The 21,217-nt window shown below is 36.4% G+C and overlaps 1 protein-coding gene across 1 annotated transcript in view; it reads left to right on the plus strand.

Annotated features, from left to right (window-relative positions):
* The window catches only part of LOC134537073 (uncharacterized), a 67,300-nt gene that overhangs the window by 15,167 nt on the left and 30,916 nt on the right, over positions 1 to 21,217 (plus strand). The window lies entirely within an intron of this gene.

The following is a 21,217-nucleotide window of genomic DNA, read 5'->3' on the forward strand; positions in this document are numbered from 1 at the left end:
AATGTTATTGTTGAAACTGTCTCGTCATGGTTACCCTACAATGTTCATCAGTGCTGTTAATTTTTAAATACTAAACTCCTTCTACGGAATTCTTGTGCTGTCTGATATTTAAAGTTTGAATATGTTAGTCTGTGATATAGTCGTTGTGTTGTCCATACTACCTGTTTAGTTATATCGTTTGGTCCATTTGTTCGATATAAGCTGATTTAGGCTATTTCTCTGTGGGTAAATATTTTGTTTGTTAATTTCTTATTTTGCATTCTTTAATTTTCCATGAAAAACGGCAATGTTGTATGTCCGAAAAATTGTATTAAATTAAATAACTAATTAATCATTCCTAATTTTAGTAATTATTCTTTAAACAAAATAAAATTGGTTGTTCTAGAAAAGGTTTACTAATGTAAAAGTACCTTTTCTAAAAAGATTTTGAAATAATTGTGTTTGTATACAATTATGTATAGTTAGACAAATCTTTAACTAGTAAAAAAAAACTTCTCGAAAAATATAGTGATTTATTTTAAAAAATAATTTATAAGTAAAGAAAGTAACGTAAACATTTCAGTAAAATTATGTTATCATTTTAACAAACTTTTATGAAATTTGTCAACTATACCTCAAAAGCCAGCAAAAAGTAGTTTTTAAAATAATTATTTAGGTTAAGAAGCAACTTATATCAGAACTTTAAAGCAAATATTATTATATTAAATTATCAAATGGACTCAGACATTTGGTGGGACCTGGACACTGACTCACTGTCCATAAATTTAAGTTACGCAGAGAAGTTGGGGTTGAACTTGTGACAGATAAATTACGGAATTGTCAGTACCTATATTGAGAGGTTATTTGTTCTAAATGAAGTCACTCTGGTCGTCAATTGGTTGACAAAAAAAACCATAGCTGTTATAAAGGCTAATACTGAAACCTTAAGATGTAACATAGTAGCTCTTGGTATACGGCATTCGGTGGAGTAATATCATGAATACGGAAGTCGCATTAAACATTGCTGCCATCGTTGGCGTATGGCCCGAAAAAAAGTTCACAAACCAAAGGAAAATTTATAATATTAACTACGTAATGAATACACTGTATGCAGTATTTTCATAAAATTCATTGCCATAAATCAGGTCCACAGCCGGAGTTTAGTATTGTGTCAAAACGTTTTCGCTTTTTTTCGGAGCCGTTTCGTTGTGTAGTTTAAAATTTCTGTATGCTAATAAAATGCTTCGGTAGTCGACGTAGCTGCTTCGGCAACGAGTTCTAGTGGCGGGTGCAGAAACTACGTGAGATTTGCGTCCATAAATGTAGTTGAAAACAAAATTTGCGTATCGGTCGGTATTATTTTTGGAGCCAAAAGACTGTTGGAGTCAATGACTGATGGAAACAATGACTATTGGAGCCAATGACTTATGGAACTAAAAACTGATAGATTCATAGACTGATGGAGACATTATATCCTAACTTAACATTGACGATCGCATCCTATCGAGTTGAATGTACGTGAGAATGTACCTCCTTTTCGTTAAATGAGCTTTCGTTTTGTAGAATGAGCTTCCTTTCGATTGACGGTGCGTCCAAAATGTGCTTCCTTTTTGTTGCTTGTGCTTTCAAATGTGCTGCCTTTTTAATTGAGCTTCCAAATGTGCTGCCTTTTTGATGATGGTGCTTCCAAAATATGGTGTCTTTTTGTTGATGGTGCTTCCAAAATGTGGTGTTTTTTTTGTTGATGGTGTTTCCAAAATGTGCTACCTTTTTGATTATGCTTCCGAATGTGCTGCCTTTTTGATTGTGCTTCCTAAATGTGCTGCCTTTCTGTTGACGGTGCTTCCAAAATGTGCTGCCTTTTTGTTGATGGTGTTTCCAAAATGTGCTGCCTTTTTTATTGTGCTTCCAAAATGTGCTTCCTTTTTGATTGTGCTTACAAAATATGCTGCCTTTTTGATTGTGCTTCCAAATGTGCTATCTTTTGGTTGATGGTGCTTTCTTTTTGTTGATGATGCTTCCAAAATGTGCCTTTTTGATGGGACTCTTGGTCCTCTTGTAAGTGTAAAATCATGTTACGTTGGTTTAACTGAAGGTCGTTAGGTTCGGAAATGTCTGGTCTGTACGTCTGACATTGTCTATGAACCTGTCTCGTGGTTCGAAGACAATTGGCCTGTATATATGGCTTTGTACATGAACGGTTTAAAGGTTATTCAGATCATCGAAAAACTAGATTTTCATGTTGGGCTTATAGGAAACGTATTTAATTCGTCGAGCATTGTCGTATATTGTCTTGAGTTGTTTTTCGTGGAGTGAATGAATGATAAACTCCACGAAAGGTAATGGAAAACAAAATATAAAATTTATTTAATATTTAGTTACATTTGTCACTGGTCAAAGAAGCAAACCGAAGACAGGAATCCATCGATTCAATATGTAAATTTTTGTAGAATGAGCTTCCTTTCGATTGACGGTGCTTCCAAAATGTGCTTCCTTTTTGTTGCTTGTGCTTTCAAATGTGCTGCCTTTTTAATTGTGCTTCCAAATGTGCTGCCTTTTTGATGATGGTGCTTCCAAAATATGGTGTCTTTTTGTTGATGGTGCTTCCAAAATGTGGTGTTTTTTTGTTGATGGTGTTTCCAAAATGTGCTACCTTTTTGATTATGCTTCCGAAATGTGCTGCCTTTTTGATTGTGCTTCCTAAATGTGCTGCCTTTCTGTTGACGGTGCTTCCAAAATGTGCTGCCTTTTTGTTGATGGTGTTTCCAAAATGTGCTGCCTTTTTTATTGTGCTTCCAAAATGTGCTTCCTTTTTGATTGTGCTTACAAAATGCGCTGCCTTTTTGATTGTGCTTCCAAATGTGCTATCTTTTGGTTGATGGTGCTTTCTTTTTGTTGATGATGCTTCAAAAATGTGCTGCCTTTTTGATGGGACTCTTGGTCCTCTTGTAAGTGTAAAATAATGTTACGTTGGTTTAACTGAAGGTCGTTAGGTTCGGAAATGTCTGGTCTGTACGTCTGACATTGTCTATGACCCTGTCTCGTGGTTCGAAGACAATTGGCCTGTATATATGGCTTTGTACATGAACGGTTTAGAGGTTATTCAGATCATCGAAAAACAAGATTTTCATGTTGGGCTTATAGGAAACGTATTTAATTCGTCTAGCATTGTCGTATATTGTCTTGAGTTGTTTTTCGTGGAGTGAATGAATGATAACCTCCATGAAAGGTAATGGAAAACAAAATATAAAATTTATTTAATATTTAGTTACATTTGTCACTGGTCAAAGAAGCAAACCGAAGACAGGAATACATCGATTCAATATGTAAATTTTTGAGTTATTTTTTTTTTCGGTTAATTTTGGAATTTTTACCGAATTTATAAGTCAATTTATACAATTATTCAAGATGGCAGTCGTAATGGCTTATAGAATGATGGTAGTAGTTAATTTTAAGCCTCTTTTAGGACTTTGAACATGATTTATTAAATTTATTATTTTTTTTATAAAATTAAATGTTTTTCATCGACCAGGGATCGAACCAAGGACAGGAATCGATCGAATCAATTAGTATATTGATTATAAATGTATTTAATACATTTTGTAATTTTTTGCCAATTTCTAGCTAAATAATTACAAATTACCAAGATGGCATTCAACTGATAAGTTGGCGGGTGTCACAGTAATAATAAATGATTAATACACTCTAGCGGGTAAGAATAAAACTAGCATGATGGTAATGCACTCTATAAGACGAGTACACACAAGATGGTGTCCTCCAGCAGATGAAAACATGATGGTGGCAATGTCCTCTAGCAGGTGGTAGCTCCTGGTAGCGAGTACTGAACACAAAATGAGGTATCTAAGATAGATGTCAAGGTCATGGTTAAATTACAGGGTCAAGGACAAAGTCCAAGGTCAAGTGAAAATTTCAAAGGTCGAGGTCAAAGTTCAAGGTCAAGGTCAAATTTCAAGGTCGAGGTCAAAGTTCACGGTCAATGTCAAAGTTCAAGATCAAGGTCAAAGTCAAATGCTAACAGTTGAGGACAAAGGTATGGTGAACAGAAAATTATACTAACATGGTGCTAGTGCACTTTATCATACGAAAACAAGATGGTGGCCTCCAGCGGATGAAGACAAGTTGGCGGACATGACGTCATACCAGTTGACGATATATATACTTTGGTATTGGTGGTGGGAGGTCAGTCTAGGTAGCTTCCGTGGAGGAAGGATCTGTTGTTTTTTATTTTTTGCTCTTACTGGTTTCGAACCAAGGACGGGAATAGATGTAATCAATCAGTATTCTAATAAGTAAATTTTTTTAATTGAATTTTGAACATTTATCATTAAAATCGGATAATAAATAAAAATTTTCAAGATGGCGTCCGTAACAATAATTGATACAGTGGTGACATAATTCAAAACGACGGGTGTGGCGTAAGACATTATTATTTCGTTTTAATGAGAATTTCTTAAATATATTAATAAATTACTGGTTTAATTTCCCCGGAAATCAAACCGAGGACCGAAATCGTTTAAATAACTAATCATTTGAAGTAGGGTATTTTTAAAATAATTTTTTTGGAATTATTTCGGAAATTCTAGCATTGAAATTATGGATTTTCAAGATGGCGACCGTAACGAAACATGCAACATTATTAGTATCCAATATGGCGGTCGTAACGTAAAGTGTAACGATGACATCGTACGGAACCAAGATGACGGGCGTTACGAAATATGCAACATTTATATAATCCAAGATGGCGACCATAACAATAAGTGCAACAGTGGTTTTAAAGTAATATTTTAATAAATTTTTATTTTTTAATTCAATTGGTTATTTTTTTAATGATTTTTAAAAATTTTCCCGATTTTCTAACATATAAATTACGGATTTTCAAGATCACAGAGGTAAAGAAAAGTGCAACGAAGGATTTAAGGATTTTTTAATTTTTAATTAATATATATTTGTTTAATTTTTAAATTTTTTTCTAATTTTCTCGCATTAAAATTACGGATTTTCAAGATGGCGGACATGACGTCATACTAGGTGACGATATATATATATATATATATATATATATATATATATATATATATATATATATATATATATAAGTATATATATATACTTTGTTATGAGTGGTGGGGCAGTCAGTCTGCCAGCGGCTTCCTTGGAAGAAGGTTTGGTCGAAATTTTAATTTTTTTTTGCTCTCACTGGTTTCGAACCGAGGACTCCGAACTCTATGTCGTACAAGTATTTTTTTAAATATTTTTATTAAAATTTTATTAATTGAATTTTTTTATAAATTTAAACTTTTTTTAAATAAAATCGGAAAATAAATAAAGATTTTCAAGATGGCGGCCGTAAAAGAAATTGCAACGGTGAGGTCATACTCCTAGATGACTTCTGCGGCTTAGAGAGGCTAGCTCTTAGGAATTTTAAGCCGCTTTTAGGAATTTGTGTTCTTTCTAAGGCAAAAGTATTTTGAGGTTTTTCGAAATCCTAATTTTTGAATTTTTTAGTAAGAAAACGAGATATATTTCCTCAAAACGGAAATTTTTGAGTCATTTTGAGTCAGTTTTGAGGAATTTTAAGGTATTTTTGAGTCCAAGATGACCACCATGACGTCAGATGTCGGTCAGTCATTGACTCAACCACCACCACGCGCCTGGCGCCTGGTGCAGTATGCCCTATTCTATACTACTATGTATTGTTTATCATGCTAATTAACGTTGCTGAGAATTTATCCCTGTAAACGTCTTTGTACAATTTTAAATTTTAAATTTATAATCTTTACCTATTTGTGCTGAAAATATACGTAGTAACCTAACTCAAGGGGATAGACCAGGAGCGGATACAGTCATGCGTCTTGGGGAGGGAACCGGTGCCATTCAGCTAATAACAAAAAAACAAAAACATTACCCGATATGGAATTCAATGAACTATTCCCTTAAACATAGACAATATAGAACAATATTCAGAAAACCCTGCTTATGGAAACCCGGACATGGAGTATCCAATTTAGAATAAACATATTTATAATACCAACCTGATAAACATAATTCAAAATTACTAACCTAAAAAATTAATATTATTATAAAGAAAATTCATTATTTTTAAACATTTCAGATCAAGTATCATGCAATATGTACTTGGGGCATTAAAACTGAGTAATTTCAACTTATTCACAAAAAACATTATTCACCTCTATTGCTTAAAAATCAGATAGTTATAAAATATAGGTAACTTCGAAATCCTACAATACTGAAAGTATGTAATAAATACTTGGATACCTCCCTCCTTCTCAATAAAATTTAATAAAAAATCTAAACCATGATACGTGGCTGTAAAAATCTTTTTGTGACTCCTGTAAAATGTATGAAAGTGGAATAATGAAATATTCAAGCCACAGGACTAAGCTATGATTTAAATAACATTATAGCATTTAGATAGGCCTACACAAAGAAAATGCATTATGTACTATTACTTCATGAATGAATTATAGTTACTATAGGTAATAGGACAACCATTATTATTATGTTTATATGGGCGCCACACTTTAACATTACTATAATAATCATAAATGTTTCCACTGCTATAAGTAGTTTTCAATTGCGGCTTATGCCCAAGGTTACCTATTTCTACACTGAGAAACTAGGTCGCTTACCCATAACTCATATGAAATCACACAAAATATAATTTATCTATAAAGTTATGTTGGGCACAACCAAAATAAAAAGTTCATTTATGATAAATATTAATACTTAAAGTGAATTAAAAAATTAACTAACTCAGTTACCTCGGATCACACAAGAATCTTTAAATCGAGACCACTAGGTGAAATTCAAAATAATTATGTTGTGCCATAATGAAAACCAGAGGCATTAACAAGAACAATAAGTTACTAGGCCGAAAAAGTTAATAGAAGGGACTCACTGAACACAAAACTTCAGGACTGAATATATTAAACTTTAGTACCTTATATTTCAGTAGATTAAAGTAGCCCCGGTAATTAAATATTACCGTAGCATTCGCCCTGGCTCAGGGGCACAACAGTTCACTTATTCAGTGAAATATCAGCTGAAAATATAGCTGACACCAGCCACAAAAACTTCCTTCTTCATTTTATTCTCCCAAAATTATATCGTTAACAATGCCTTAATTTTCCATTTTTAAAAGGTCCGCCGATCCATAGACAAAACACCTTCTCTTAATCAGATATCTTTGCCCAACATTAAAACATAGAGAAATAGCTACTGCTCTGAGCAATAAACTCTAGAAATTAATACAATTGAAAGACATATAAACAAACACTCAAAATTGTTTAAACTAAAGTTTCAGTGTTCTGAGATAATTAGTATTATCACAGATGCTGCTCTCGGCCTTAATTCACACCAAAATTACCTTAAATTTGGTTTAATTTAGGTCGTACCATAATTTCAAATTCAAACACTGAAACTTGACATTTTCCAAAAGTTGGTAGCACTGCGTTTCGTGACGGTTGAGAATCGTAACGGCTCACACCATATTTCTTCATCCTGGGGGCAGGCAGCTGCTATCAACAAGTGTCTGGTAAACAAACACCCGGCGTCGTTGATCGAGGTGTCTATTACCTCGCTGAAGGTCTCGGGAGCACAGAAGAAAACTCGTTCTGTCGCTGGTTACAAGGTAGGAGTTGATTCTGCAGGGAATTACGAGGCTGCTATCAACAAGTGTTGTGTGGCGGGTACTAAACAATACCGCTCAATGTGCAGATACACGCCGTCGCTGGACGCTGTTGGCCGGGACGCCGTCCAAGCCAATGACAACCACTTATGTCACCACATTGCCATCGTGATTCAGGCTAGAGAGGACTGTGGCAGCCATTCCAGACAACCCATGTCTGGATATACCTCTCGGCCGCTCCACCCCAGGCCTGCGGTGGGACGTCATGCCCAAAGCATGACAGACATGGTGGACGCTGTCACTGCTGATGCTACTACCCCATGCAGTAGACGAGGATCAAGAGGAATTCATCTCGGTCCGTAGTTCGTCCGCGCACTCGTGTACACTATAAACACTCATTAAACTGTTATATATTAGCCTCTGAATGCACCCGCGCTTTTTAACTTTAAGCGTTCAAGTGAACTACCTCGTACAGTTTATTCTCCATTCGCTGCAGACACCGGAACGTAAAAATTCTTCTTTACTTGCTACCCTAACTAACCTTAAATAATGGGTAAGCAACCTTGGTTTAAAGTAAACAATATAACTCTAAAATAAAATAACATATGCCTAGTTAATAACAATTTAAAATCTTAAATTAAACACACATAATTTGCCACAACTCATATTAACCAAAAATATTAAATAAAATAAGCATAATTCATTAACATAATAACACAAATACATAATATAGTGGAAATCAGATGTGGACTATTGTTGAGACTGGGTATTTTTTTCATGTTCATGATAAAATGCGGAGTACATGAATGTGATAATTTTTACTTGTCTACAACAATAAATATTTACACAAAGGCCATTTAGTTATTTTGGCTGAAAAGAATTATTTTTAACCTAGCCAAAGAAAAACTTTGTTTTATTACAATTGGTATCATACCATCAATTGAAATACCTAGTTGTTTGTTAAACTTCATTATAAACATTATTATTTTAGTACATTAGTTTTATGGCAGAAATAATAACATTTCCTGGGATTCTGCCTATAACAATAAACATTTGTTTCATTATGATATATATTATATTTACAAGCAACTTGTTCTTAGAAACATTAACTAAACTTCAGTGCAGGAACACACAATTAAACTTCAAACACAATAACATTGATAGGCACATATTAAAGAAATATTTACAGTGATTACTAGAACTTCATAAATGCCTTGCTGGTATATAGGAATAGCACATTCCTGGTCATTACAAACAAATACAAACATTTTATAGATATTTGCACTGACATAACATTTATATGCACATATTCTAATATTTTACAGTTATTTCTGATTATACTTAGTAATCATAATTGTTTAATTTTGTCTCCCATAAAACAACATTAAATCACATTTTCACATCACTAGCTTTTTAGCATTGCTATTAATTACAGCAATTGTCAATTAACAAATAATAACATTCTACACTCATCACTGAAGAATCTTTTCACATCAAGAAATAGACAGTGAATTACAGTGATTTCAACCTGAGTGCTATCTGTGTGATGTAAACAAGTGAAATTCAACGATTAATGTGCATTTTTCTTTCTTTTCAAAATTAATCTAAAGAGAAGTGAAGGTGATCTCTCTAGCCAGCTATATAGCTAATTCTTTCTTCAGGTGTGATATCTAGGAAGTTGTGGATGAAGTAAATATCCACTTAGATAGGGTAATCCTGTGGGATTACAATCCTAGTCAGCATGATTTACTACTGATTGAAAAGTGTTAGAAATGAGGAATGCCTAGGAAATAGGTAGGTAAAAAAAAGCTGTAGCCTGGATCATAACAAGGTAAGCCATTATTTTCAATTTCTACAGTGCTTTCTCGTTTGTTTACACACAGTGTGTCAGGGTGTCCGTGTTTACAACAGAACATTGCCTAGGTATACATTTGCACCAATATACAGCCTGTACTGACAGTGTACATTAAAATTACTCAATTCGTGTGTGTGAACCGAACTATTAGGTGCTGCCAATAAACATGTACATACAGTACACCAGGTTCACAGTACATCCTCTAGGTCTCTGCCTAAGGACAAGAGCATTTACTCTCGTACTGAACCACATAAATGCTAGGAAGACTACGCTTCACCTAGCCGAAATCAACTGAGTTCACAAAATTAAAAAAAAATAACTCAGCTGACTAACACCATAACCTTCCGGTATAAATTCACAGTTACACATAAATCTTATTAATAATTCTAGGCACAATAACAGTACAGTATACATATAGCTAACTATTTTGTATACTCTGATCTTATATATTTTGCACCACTGGTGTGTGGTAGGCCCTTAAATGATTAATGTTGTAGTTTCCCACATTGATACCTGTTGACACTTCCTTTAAGGTGTAACAGTTCTCCCGATGTACCTGGAGAATCTCGTAGGGTCCACTGTAGAGTGGGAATAACTTCTTCGTTACATTCGCCCACTTGTTGCTTGTTGGCGCAGTCCTTAACAGCACAAGGTCACCGACCTTAAAACGGTGTAGCTTGCGCCTGGTTTTCCGCTTCTGCCTATTCCTGGCTTCTAGGTGTAGCTTTGCTCTAATTAAATCCTCAATTTCTTCCCTGCTAGGAAGTTTATCCTGATCCGGATTCTCGTCGCAGATAGGTAAATATTGGTTGGGTATCGCCTCCGACCGAACCAGGCATATGGCCTCATGGGGGGTAACGCCGGTAGATGTGTGTATGGTGTGGTTTAGTACACACTCTACAAACGGTAAATAATCACGCCAGCTTTGCTGTGCATCGTGACAGTATGCCCTTAGCAGATTACCTAGCGAACGCATCTGCCGCTCCACAGGGTTGCTTTGTGGATGCCTCACTGAAGATGTGGTGGGTGAAGTACCTAGTCGTTTCACACCACTTTGCCACACATCACTAGAAAACTGGGATCCTCTATCAGATAACACGTAGGTGGCTTTCCCGATTGTTTCAGTGAAAGTTTTGAACTTTGACAACACTGTTTTTGCAGTTGCATTTACTATAGCGTACAGTTTAGTGTACTTGCTGAACACGTCCATTACAACAAAAATAAACTTTACACCAGCCTTGGAGGTAGGTAAGGGTCAAAATAAATCCACTGACACTAAATCTAGAGATCGCTGTGGAATGATTGGTCGTAGTTCACCATGCAGCCTCTCTTGTGCATGCTTGGTTTTCTGGCATAACAAGCAGGATGCAGTGATTTTTGACAGTGTCCTAGTCATGTTGGGCCAATATAGCTGTCTGCTTATGGCTCCGAACAGCTTCTTTGCACCCACATGGCCTAAGCTTACATGAAGCTCCCAAGATATCTTGTCTCGTACAGCCGTTGGTATAAATGGCTTCCAGCAGTCTTCAAAGTATGACTGTTGTTTTTGCCGGTAAAACAGTATACCCTCTTTTGACTTGCAATAATGCAAATGTACCTTGTGCGTAGGTTCACTAGCTGTCAGTTTTGCTGTTGCCTCTTGGCAAAACTTGTCAGTGTCTTGCAGTGCTTTTAAGTTTTTCAAAATATTTTCTAAATTTTTATTTTCGCCAAAATTAGCAATGTTGCCTGGAGCTACCAGGAATTCCTTTGGTTTGCTAACAGGAAACATATCTCCTGTTTCAAGTGACTCCAGCCTACTAAGGTAATCTGCTGCCGAGTTCTCGCTCCCTGGTATATGGCAGATGTTGATGTCGTACTCTTGTAAGAGTAAATACCACCTAGTAAGTCGGCTTCCAAACACTCTACCTGCTTTCAGACACGTGAGAGCTTGGTGATCAGTGAGTAGTTGTATTCTCTCACCTAACAGCAGGTCACGAAACTTCTGTAAAGCCCAGACTATGGCAAGGGCTTCTTTCTCTGTTACAGTGTACTGTCGTTCCGCTGTGTTCAGAGTGCGGCTGGCCATAGCCACAGTTTTCTCCGTTCCTTTGTCGTCGAGCTGGGCTAGTTTGCATCCTAGCGCATAATCTGACGCGTCGGTGTACAACAGGAAGTCTCGACCTTGGACGGGGTGATAAATCACCTGTTCTGTAAGGAACAGCTGTTTCAGGTCTCGGAACGCTGTTTGATGTGGTTCATTCCAGCCCCAGGGAACGTCCTTTTTCAGTAGCTGGAACAGTGGTAGTGCAATTTTCGCCACCTGATCGCTATAATTCCTGTAAAATCCCACGACTCCGAGGAAAGCTCTTACTTGTTTAATGTTCTTAGGAACAGGGAATTCTTGTATGGCCTTAAGTTTATCTGGTGCAGTTTTAATTCCTGTTGGAGTTAAAATGTGCCCAAGGAATGGCAGCTCTTCTCTGCAAAACAGTGATTTTTTTATTTTCACAGTCATGCCTGCTTCCTTGAGTTTAGTGAGTACTACGTGAATGTGTTATAGGTGTTCGCTATATGTTGATGACGTAATCAGTATGTCATCAACATACGCTCTTGCAAATGATGCACACTCTGGCCCTAACGTAGTAGCCATACACCTAGTAAATTCCGCCACTGCATTACACAAACCAAAGGGAAGTACTTGGAATGTGTACTGTTGATTGCGGAATAAAAATGCAGTGTACTGACAGGATTCACGTTGTAATGGTATTTGCCAGTAACCTGAAGACAAGTCCATGGTGGCCAAGTATTTTACGCCCTGGTACAGTCGTAGAATTTCATTTGTGCAGATCGGGCTCTCACGATCTTTCACCGTGATGCGGTTTAGCTCCCTTGCGTCTAAACATAGGCGTACAGTACCATCTTTCTTACGTACACAAACCACAGGATTGGCGTAAGGACTTGCTTCCCTCTTGATGATTTTCCAGTCTAACATTAGTTGCAGATAGTCAGTTGCTTCATTCAGGTACTTAGCTGGGATAGGGTAGGTTTTTCTATGAAAAGGTTCGCCCTCTTTCACCACTATTTTCGCTTTGTACCAACGATTATACCCAGGCTTCTCGTTGAACACGTCCTGATGTTGGCAAAGTAACTGTAATAGCAAATCCTTTTGCTCGGCGTTAATAGTGAGAACCTCCTGTACTGATTGCTGTAATTCTTCCCCTGATGCAATAAAATTATTGTTAGCTTGCAAGCTGTGCACCTGAGGTAACATGTTTAGACGTAACATGCCTATAAAATTACCTGTCACCTGCCAATGACTGGTAGTTATGGTGGTAGGTAACTTGCATTCAGTTGGTGAAATAGTCCACTTGTCGAAATTAAGTACTATGCCATACTGTGTCAGAAAATCAGTACCTAAAATCAATGTTTTTGCTAACCCTTTAACGACTAATGCCGTAATGTCTTTGGACTGACCTAGGCCGTTGATGTGGAGCAAAACTTGTTTGTTTACAATAGGACTAGACCTGGACGTCACTCCAATAATTTTTATGCATGGTACTGGCATGATGCCTAATTTTTGTCCAAGCTGTAGCAGGTGCGTGACAAATTCTTCACTTACACAAGTTATTTCTGCTCCGCTATCTAATAATACACTAACTTGTTGTCCGTTAACCTCTAATTCTAATTCTGGACAAACAGTGTTGTACTTGGGCAAAATACTTTCAGGTTCCTCGCTATAAAGAAATTCACGTTCATTTTCTTTTAGCAAAACTGTGGCGAGCAAAATTTGATATGTGATGCAATTATAACTGGGCACACAATAGTTCACCCCCATGCCTGGTTCGTGGATCAATGGTCGGGGCGTACCACCATCAATCCTTGCTAGTTTAACGCCGTCACATTGGCTGTGCTAGCCAAGGCGGCGTTCGATGATGAGCTGACCTGCTGCTGTTGCCGCAGCTGCTGCATCTGGCTGCTGTTGGGAGGGATTGGTGATTGCCGCGCAAAGTATCCTTGTTGGTACTTTGACGTGGACGAGGGGAAGTTGTGAGTGGGGAAACTCGTCGTGGTGTTCGCTGACTGGACGGTTTCAGCTCCACTGGGAGGGAACACTAGCTGTTGCTGCTGCTCCGGTGATCTTGGCAATCGGTCGTGGTACCCTTGACGTGGTGATCTTGGTCGCTCTGGGTACTCATACCTAGGAAGCCGCTGTTCTTCGTGTTGTGATCTCTTGTTACGGTGTTCATGGTGGCTCGGCTCGTACTCGTCACTACCGGGACGACTCCATTTTCAGAAGTTCGAGTTATGTATTCGATTCTGCCGGTTGTTCCATTTCCCGGTGTGGTGAAACTTCCATTTGGCGGTGTTGACTCGTATTTTGGGCTGTTCCCCGCCGCGCTGCCACTGTTGATAAAGCGGAGGTGATTTCTGAGCTTGTGCCTTTTCTGGTTCAGTGGTATTAATCCGCCCCTGCTGCTCTAGCCTGGCGAATGCCAGTAACTGTTCTCTAAACTCGGTAATATTCGAAAAATTCCTACCAGTTAACTGTAACTGGTACTTGTGGGGTAGTTGTCCAAGAAACATGGAAATAAATTCCTCGTCATTCATTGGTAGGTCTAAGTACCGGGTACGTTCAAACATGCTCGAGAGATAGGCTTCCAGAGACTTATGTTTTTTATAGTCGAATTTTTCCCCATGCAGCCTGGCTCTTAAGTGGCCCTGTATTCGCACACTCCAGAACTGCTGCTTGAATTGGGTTTGGAAGTCTGCGTATGTGTGGGTCGAAGTTTGTATTACTTCCCACCAGTAATACGCATGTTCGCGGAGGGCAGTATTCAGGCATTTTAATTTCTCCTCGTCATTCAGCTTAAACATGGCTGAATACTCCTCAAATTTTTTTAAAAACCGCATGGGGTTTTCATTTTCCCCACCTGCGAAACGAGGCATGGCCTCTGACCACTGTCTGGCCGGGTGGTGCATAATGGCCACTTGGTCAAGTGCAGGAGAAAGGCTAGAATGTGTTGCATGTGGTGTAGTAACTGGTGAAGCAGTCTCTGGCACGTTACTAGGGATAGCTATGGGCGTAACTGTGGTAGTGATGGGTCTATCCATCAGGTTGTCCAACCTGAGGGTAAGCATGCGATTTTCCAGATTACCTACTCGCTGTTCTAGTTGGTGTCCTAGCTCGTCTGTTTTGTGTGAAATTTGTGCCATTTGTTCGTGCACCTGTTGACTAGTGTGGTCCAAGCTGCAGTGGTTTTGTGCAGCCTGTTGGACCACTTGTTCTAAGCGTTCTGACACACTGCCTAACTCCTCCTGTATCTTCTGTGTGGTGTCTTGGCATTGATTCTGAAGCTGGGCTAATTTCTGATCAGTGTTAAACTCTAGTGTTGTTATCCGGTTGGTTACAACTGATACTGACTCCCTAACTTCCTGCAGCTCTAACTTGAGGTTACTCTCGAAGCTGAGGATACTTTGCTGTATGCCAGTCAGTTGTGCAGTATAGGAATCTAGCCTGGCACTGGTTTCAGCAGCGTTGACATCTAATTTGGCATTCATTTCAGCAGCGTTGGCATCTAACCTGGCAGTATTAGAGTCTAATTTGGCAGTTTTAGCGTCTAATTTGGCATTCATTTCAGCAGCGTTGGCATCTAACCTGGCCATGAGTCCCTGGAGCAAGTTATTTAAGTCAATATTGCCACTAGGAGTAGGAACTAAAACTGAGATAGTTTCCAAGTATTCCGTGGGCTGATCAGATTCGTTTCCCTCTATCTCTTGTGTTACCAGAATAGGACTTGTCTCTCTGTCCTCGGACATGCTGCTGTCCCTAGATCCGGTATTGCCTCGGTTATGACACCTTCCTCTGGTATTCATGATTATACTCAACAAAAATTACTTGACAAAATATCGGGCCCCACGTACGGTCGACACTCTGTACTATTACTTCATGAATGAATTATAGTTACTATAGGTAATAGGACAACCATTATTATTATGTTTATATGGGCGCCACACTTTAACATTACTATAATAATCATAAATGTTTCCACTGCTATAAGTAGTTTTCAATTGCGGCTTATGCCCAAGGTTACCTATTTCTACACTGAGAAACTAGGTCGCTTACCCATAACTCATATGAAATCACACAAAATATAATTTATCTATAAAGTTATGTTGGGCACAACCAAAATAAAAAGTTCATTTATGATAAATATTAATACTTAAAGTGAATTAAAAAATTAACTAACTCAGTTACCTCGGATCACACAAGAATCTTTAAATCGAGACCACTAGGTGAAATTCAAAATAATTATGTTGTGCCATAATGAAAACCAGAGGCATTAACAAGAACAATAAGTTACTAGGCCGAAAAAGTTAATAGAAGGGACTCACTGAACACAAAACTTCAGGACTGAATATATTAAACTTTAGTACCTTATATTTCAGTAGATTAAAGTAGCCCCGGTAATTAAATATTACCGTAGCATTCGCCCTGGCTCAGGGGCACAACAGTTCACTTATTCAGTGAAATATCAGCTGAAAATATAGCTGACACCAGCCACAAAAACTTCCTTCTTCATTTTATTCTCCCAAAATTATATCGTTAACAATGCCTTAATTTTCCATTTTTAAAAGGTCCGCCGATCCATAGACAAAACACCTTCTCTTAATCAGATATCTTTGCCCAACATTAAAACATAGAGAAATAGCTACTGCTCTGAGCAATAAACTCTAGAAATTAATACAATTGAAAGACATATAAACAAACACTGAAAATTGTTTAAACTAAAGTTTCAGTGTTCTGAGATAATTAGTATTATCACAATTAAAACATATTTGCATAAAGCCAAATTTGTATAATCCACATTTTATTTTTCAGTGACGAGGATTGAACCATGATTCAAAAATTATCTCTTAAATTTCACAACCGCGCGCTCTACCGCCGCGCTACCGAGAATATTGGAATCTAGGAAGGAGACTATGTATTATAAATAGTGTAATGTTAGGTTTCTTTCATATTTAAAACCATACGGCAGCAATCCTTACTTCAAAAAGCTCACAAAAAAACATGGTTTACCGAAAAAACACTCACTACCACAGTCCTGCTGCTTGTTTACTTTTACAGCGCGCGAAACTATATAGGACACTACAGTTATCAAGCAGTGTTGCCATCATCATATTCAGAAATTCCTTGAAAAAAACATTAACTTCCCATTAAAGATACACTCCACCACTACAGTAAAGTTACCAAGCACTGTTGCCAACTTCATGTTGAAAAATTCCTTGACAAAGGCACAGGTAAATTTCTGATTAATGATAGGAATCACATATTCAATACACCCTTTGATAAATTTATAAGCGTTCGTATTAATAAACAGTATTACATTATTTTTCCTAAGGGGCTAAACTTGGAGATTTTGACTATAAATATTTTCTTGTATATCATAGCGTTAGAACACTTAAAATTTCTGAGGGCAGATGAACTGAATTATTTGTATTGAGAGATAAATACATGTATATCGTGAAATTAAAAATAAACTTATTTTTCATGTACTACAGAACTTGCGATGTATTGAAAATGAAATAACTGCAAAAAAAATTATTAATTTAATATCTAAGTTGAATAAAAAATATTTAGAATATTTTAATAAATATGTGGTGGCGTTATGAGGTGTTGGGAAAATTTTTGGTTTGGTCGGTTTGAAAAAAAAAGTTTTTATATGAGTTCTTGCCCTGGGTGGAACTAGTCTAATTACGTCCCTGCCCAAGGCCGTTATAGCCAGCGTGTGGCCATGTTTGCATGATTACTATGCCCAACACGATGCTTCAGGTAATATTCTGTGTGTATAACAAACATTGCGCCGCAACATGGGCTGAAATAAAAGACTTCACCCGGTTACCATGTATAATCATGCAGGCGTGTCCCCTCCCCCTCCCATCTTCCTCTAAGCACCACGGCTATAACGACCACAGAGGAGCCTAGGTCCCTATATTGGGTTAGATTACTACTTTTGTTTTCAGCACAAACAAGTATAGATTATGAATTAGGAGTTTCAAGGAAAAATAAAATACGCATAAACAAGTTAACAAGTATTAATTATTAGCAAAGATATTTAAAATGATAAACAATCATGTCATCAGAAATAAGTTCAATAATACTGAATAACACTTAAAGAAATTTTATGTAGATTTTAATACTTTCTCACAGTAAAGTAGAAGATAGTAAATTCAAGCGTATTTGCAATAATTTGTTACTAACAACATTTTTTTTTTTTGTATTTTAGCTATAGAGATTGAGAGCGAGAGAGAAAGAGCGGTTTGTTTCTTAGAAGTTAACTCGAAAATTGTTTTGTCTCATTGTGATAGTGTGTTTACTGTTATGAAGCTTTATTATTCCGGATCGACATAGGTTATGTTCTATTATTTTTTTTTAAGTATTGTTTTGTTAGATATAACATCATTTCTAACTAAACCAGAAGGAAAATGACCAAACTGACTGTATTCTTGTCTAACGCTGTCTAGACCATTACAGATATAACAATACAACCATGTCGTAACGGCGCGTGGTGCGCTCGTACGTTCGAAATATCCGTTTTTTACATTGTTATATGTACTAAAGGTTACGTATTTCAAGTAAACGTAATTCATGGATTTTAAGTCAGTTTTTCTGTCATTATTTTTGCCATAATATTGACAAAAGTTTTGTTGAATACAATTTAATTTGAGGGAAAGATAAAAAAATTAGTTGGAAAGTGAAATTAACGTAGATAGAAATGTGTGAATTAGGATACTATAGCTAGTAATTAAAATAAACGGTTTCATACATTGTTGTCTACTATTAACGTCAGTATAAATGTAAAAGAGTTATATGTGTTTCTTATCTTATTTTTGAAATGTGATATATGCTTAAAACTACTTAGTAATTTATTATAATATCATCAATATTTATCTAATGACATGTGAACTCTTGAAATCGATGGTTTTTAAGTTTCACGGATAGATAACACTCGTGACCAAATAACCTAACATTTTAACTGTGCAGTGAAAACACATTCCTATATCGATTTTTTTCTTGGGGGTATTAACGTCTTTCCGAAAGCGATTTCATTAGAGACCACAAGACAAGGAAGTTAGATATTGGCCGAGTCGGTCACAAGGTTCCGGAAGCGGGTGAATGACCGACATCCATCTTGGATATTGACGTCACAGCCCCATATTGAAAATACGTAATTATTATTTAAAAATTGAGGACGAAAATTTTAAATTTTTAAAAAAATATTCAATCACAATTTTAATAAAAAAAAACGAAGGTCATGGACCTTGGAGGTATTGGGTTTGATTCTCGGCGAATGTAGGCTACTTGTAAAAATGAACAACAACTTTCCAAAATATTTCAAATAAACCAACTGACTAATACCAAAGAAAATAAGATGTTAGCCAGCATGACGTTACGGCAGTCTTCTTGGATCCGTTATCTTGTTTTCGTATGCTAGAGATCACTGGCGCCATATTAGTTGATTCTTTTACTCGCTAGAGAACAGTTGTACGAAGCACCAGAACGTCATAGCATCAGCCATATTATCGGCCATATTGTCTGTCATATTGTGAATTCGTAATTATCAACCTGGAAATTCGGAAAATATTAAAAAACATACTTATATAATAATTGATTCTTTCGATTACGCTAATTCTTAGTCAGTGCAAAAATGTAATTTAAGCATAACAATATTAATGTTAGAGGTGGATAAAGTTATAATTAAATGAAACAGGGACAGGAATCATCCATGGCCAATAGTACTAAAAATATCCCAACATAATATGCATATTATGCATACTGTGATTTCGTGAAACCGCTGAAAACGAAAGTCAGTGAGAACCAACCGTTCTTGGATTCCACCTACCATGAAAACAAGACTTAACACTATTCCACATCGCGCCATTTATAAATAACAATTCTCAAGTGTCGTATAAGATATTAATTTCTCTTTTCACGAAAAAGTTGTGTCATTTGTTATTTATAAAATATTAAGTGGTGTTTGTATTCTGCTTTACTTGTATTTTTGAGAAAATTACGTAACCTAAATTTTTTTAAACATTTTATTTTGTGTAAACTGAACTCAGTGTTTGAATAGTTGTATGAAACTTCGTTTGCTGTGTGTTCTATTTTTAAACATATGTTGTTTTATTAGTGAGATTCTGTTGCATGACTTTATAATGCTTATTTTGTAATGAAAAAAAATAAAAAGAACTACATGCTCAGGTAATTTCGGTAAACATTACTGCGTTTGAAAATGGTGACACAAAAACACCATGAATATTCCAAAAGGCACACTATGTACCGAAAGAGCCAACAAGAATACTACCATTATCATAACATGCTATCACTACTTATCTCACCAATAATGTATTGACTATTCCACGTATAGATTAGATATAATGTTATCATATGCTTAATGGTCAACAAATAAAGATGGACTTTTGCACCCTCCCCTAGAAATGCCAACAATTTAGTCACTGTCTGTGCATACTAACGTAAAGTTAATATCAGAAGGTCAGTTCCTATGTTGACTAAGGAAATTACGCGCTTCTTTTGGAACATCGTAGATCTAAAACATGTTCTTGTAAACCTCATTATGTATTTGGTATATTTTCCTTTACAGGTTTCAATATATCATGTAGAAATAAATATAAGAAAAGGGAGAAATAATATTTCACCTTCAGTTCCGCAATTTGGAACAATATTTGATGATTAAGTGGATGGGAGAGGGCGCATCGTGCATGGATTACGAGGATATGAAAACAATGATATAATTCAAACGACTTGGCAGAATACGATGGGGTTGGTTTGGTCGGCTAGATATTTTCATTACGGAGATCTGAATGTACAAAATAAACAACACAGCGTAAAGTTAAAACAGATTAAAACTGTTTTTCATAAGATAAAAGCTCGAAACAAAAAAAAACGGAAAAATTGGTTGTTCGATAATTAAAATTACATAAGGAAAGCCCATATAAAAACAAAATCCAAGAAACTACATAAATTTCTTTTTAATGCTAATTTCAACTTATTTTAACATTCTTTTATGCAAGTGTAAAAGAAAATGATTGAAATCATACCATACGATCTGGTTATTAAAGAGGTTTTTCTTATGTGATTTTAGTAACTTTATAGCCAAATTGTTTTAATTTTTTTGTTTCAAACCCTTATTTTATGAAAATCACTTTACAAATTTCTTTGAACAAAACACTACATTGACTATTTCTGTGCAATCAGTTCTCAGTAATGAAAATATCTAACCCACAAAACCAACCCCATAAAATTCTGTTAAGTCGTTCGGATTGTATTATTGTTTACATATTCTCGTCATTTATCCACGATGTGCCCTCTCCCATCTTAAACTTACACCTGCTAAATAATGGCAGTTATTTTTTCTTTTGAAATCGGAAAAGCTAAAAAATTGGAACATTCAACGAAAGTATTTATTATTTATTTATTTTTTGTCTGAAGGAATGTCCGTCTACGCATAGCTTTTTCAAATGAGTTCACTGTTCACGCAGCTGTCGCACCGATAGCAAGCACCCGGCAAAAATTAAATACATTTTTACTTAAATAACAGACATGTCTCCAATAAGATAAAGCCATGACCGAATCTGGACACAGTTTTGTACTTGAGATATACTTGCGCTTCGCTGTTTGAGAGGGTTCGCTCAATTTTAAGCACCTTGCAGAG

This window comes from Bacillus rossius, chromosome 1 (genome assembly GCF_032445375.1).
Source record: "Bacillus rossius redtenbacheri isolate Brsri chromosome 1, Brsri_v3, whole genome shotgun sequence".
Classification (NCBI taxonomy): Eukaryota; Metazoa; Arthropoda; class Insecta; order Phasmatodea; family Bacillidae; genus Bacillus; species Bacillus rossius.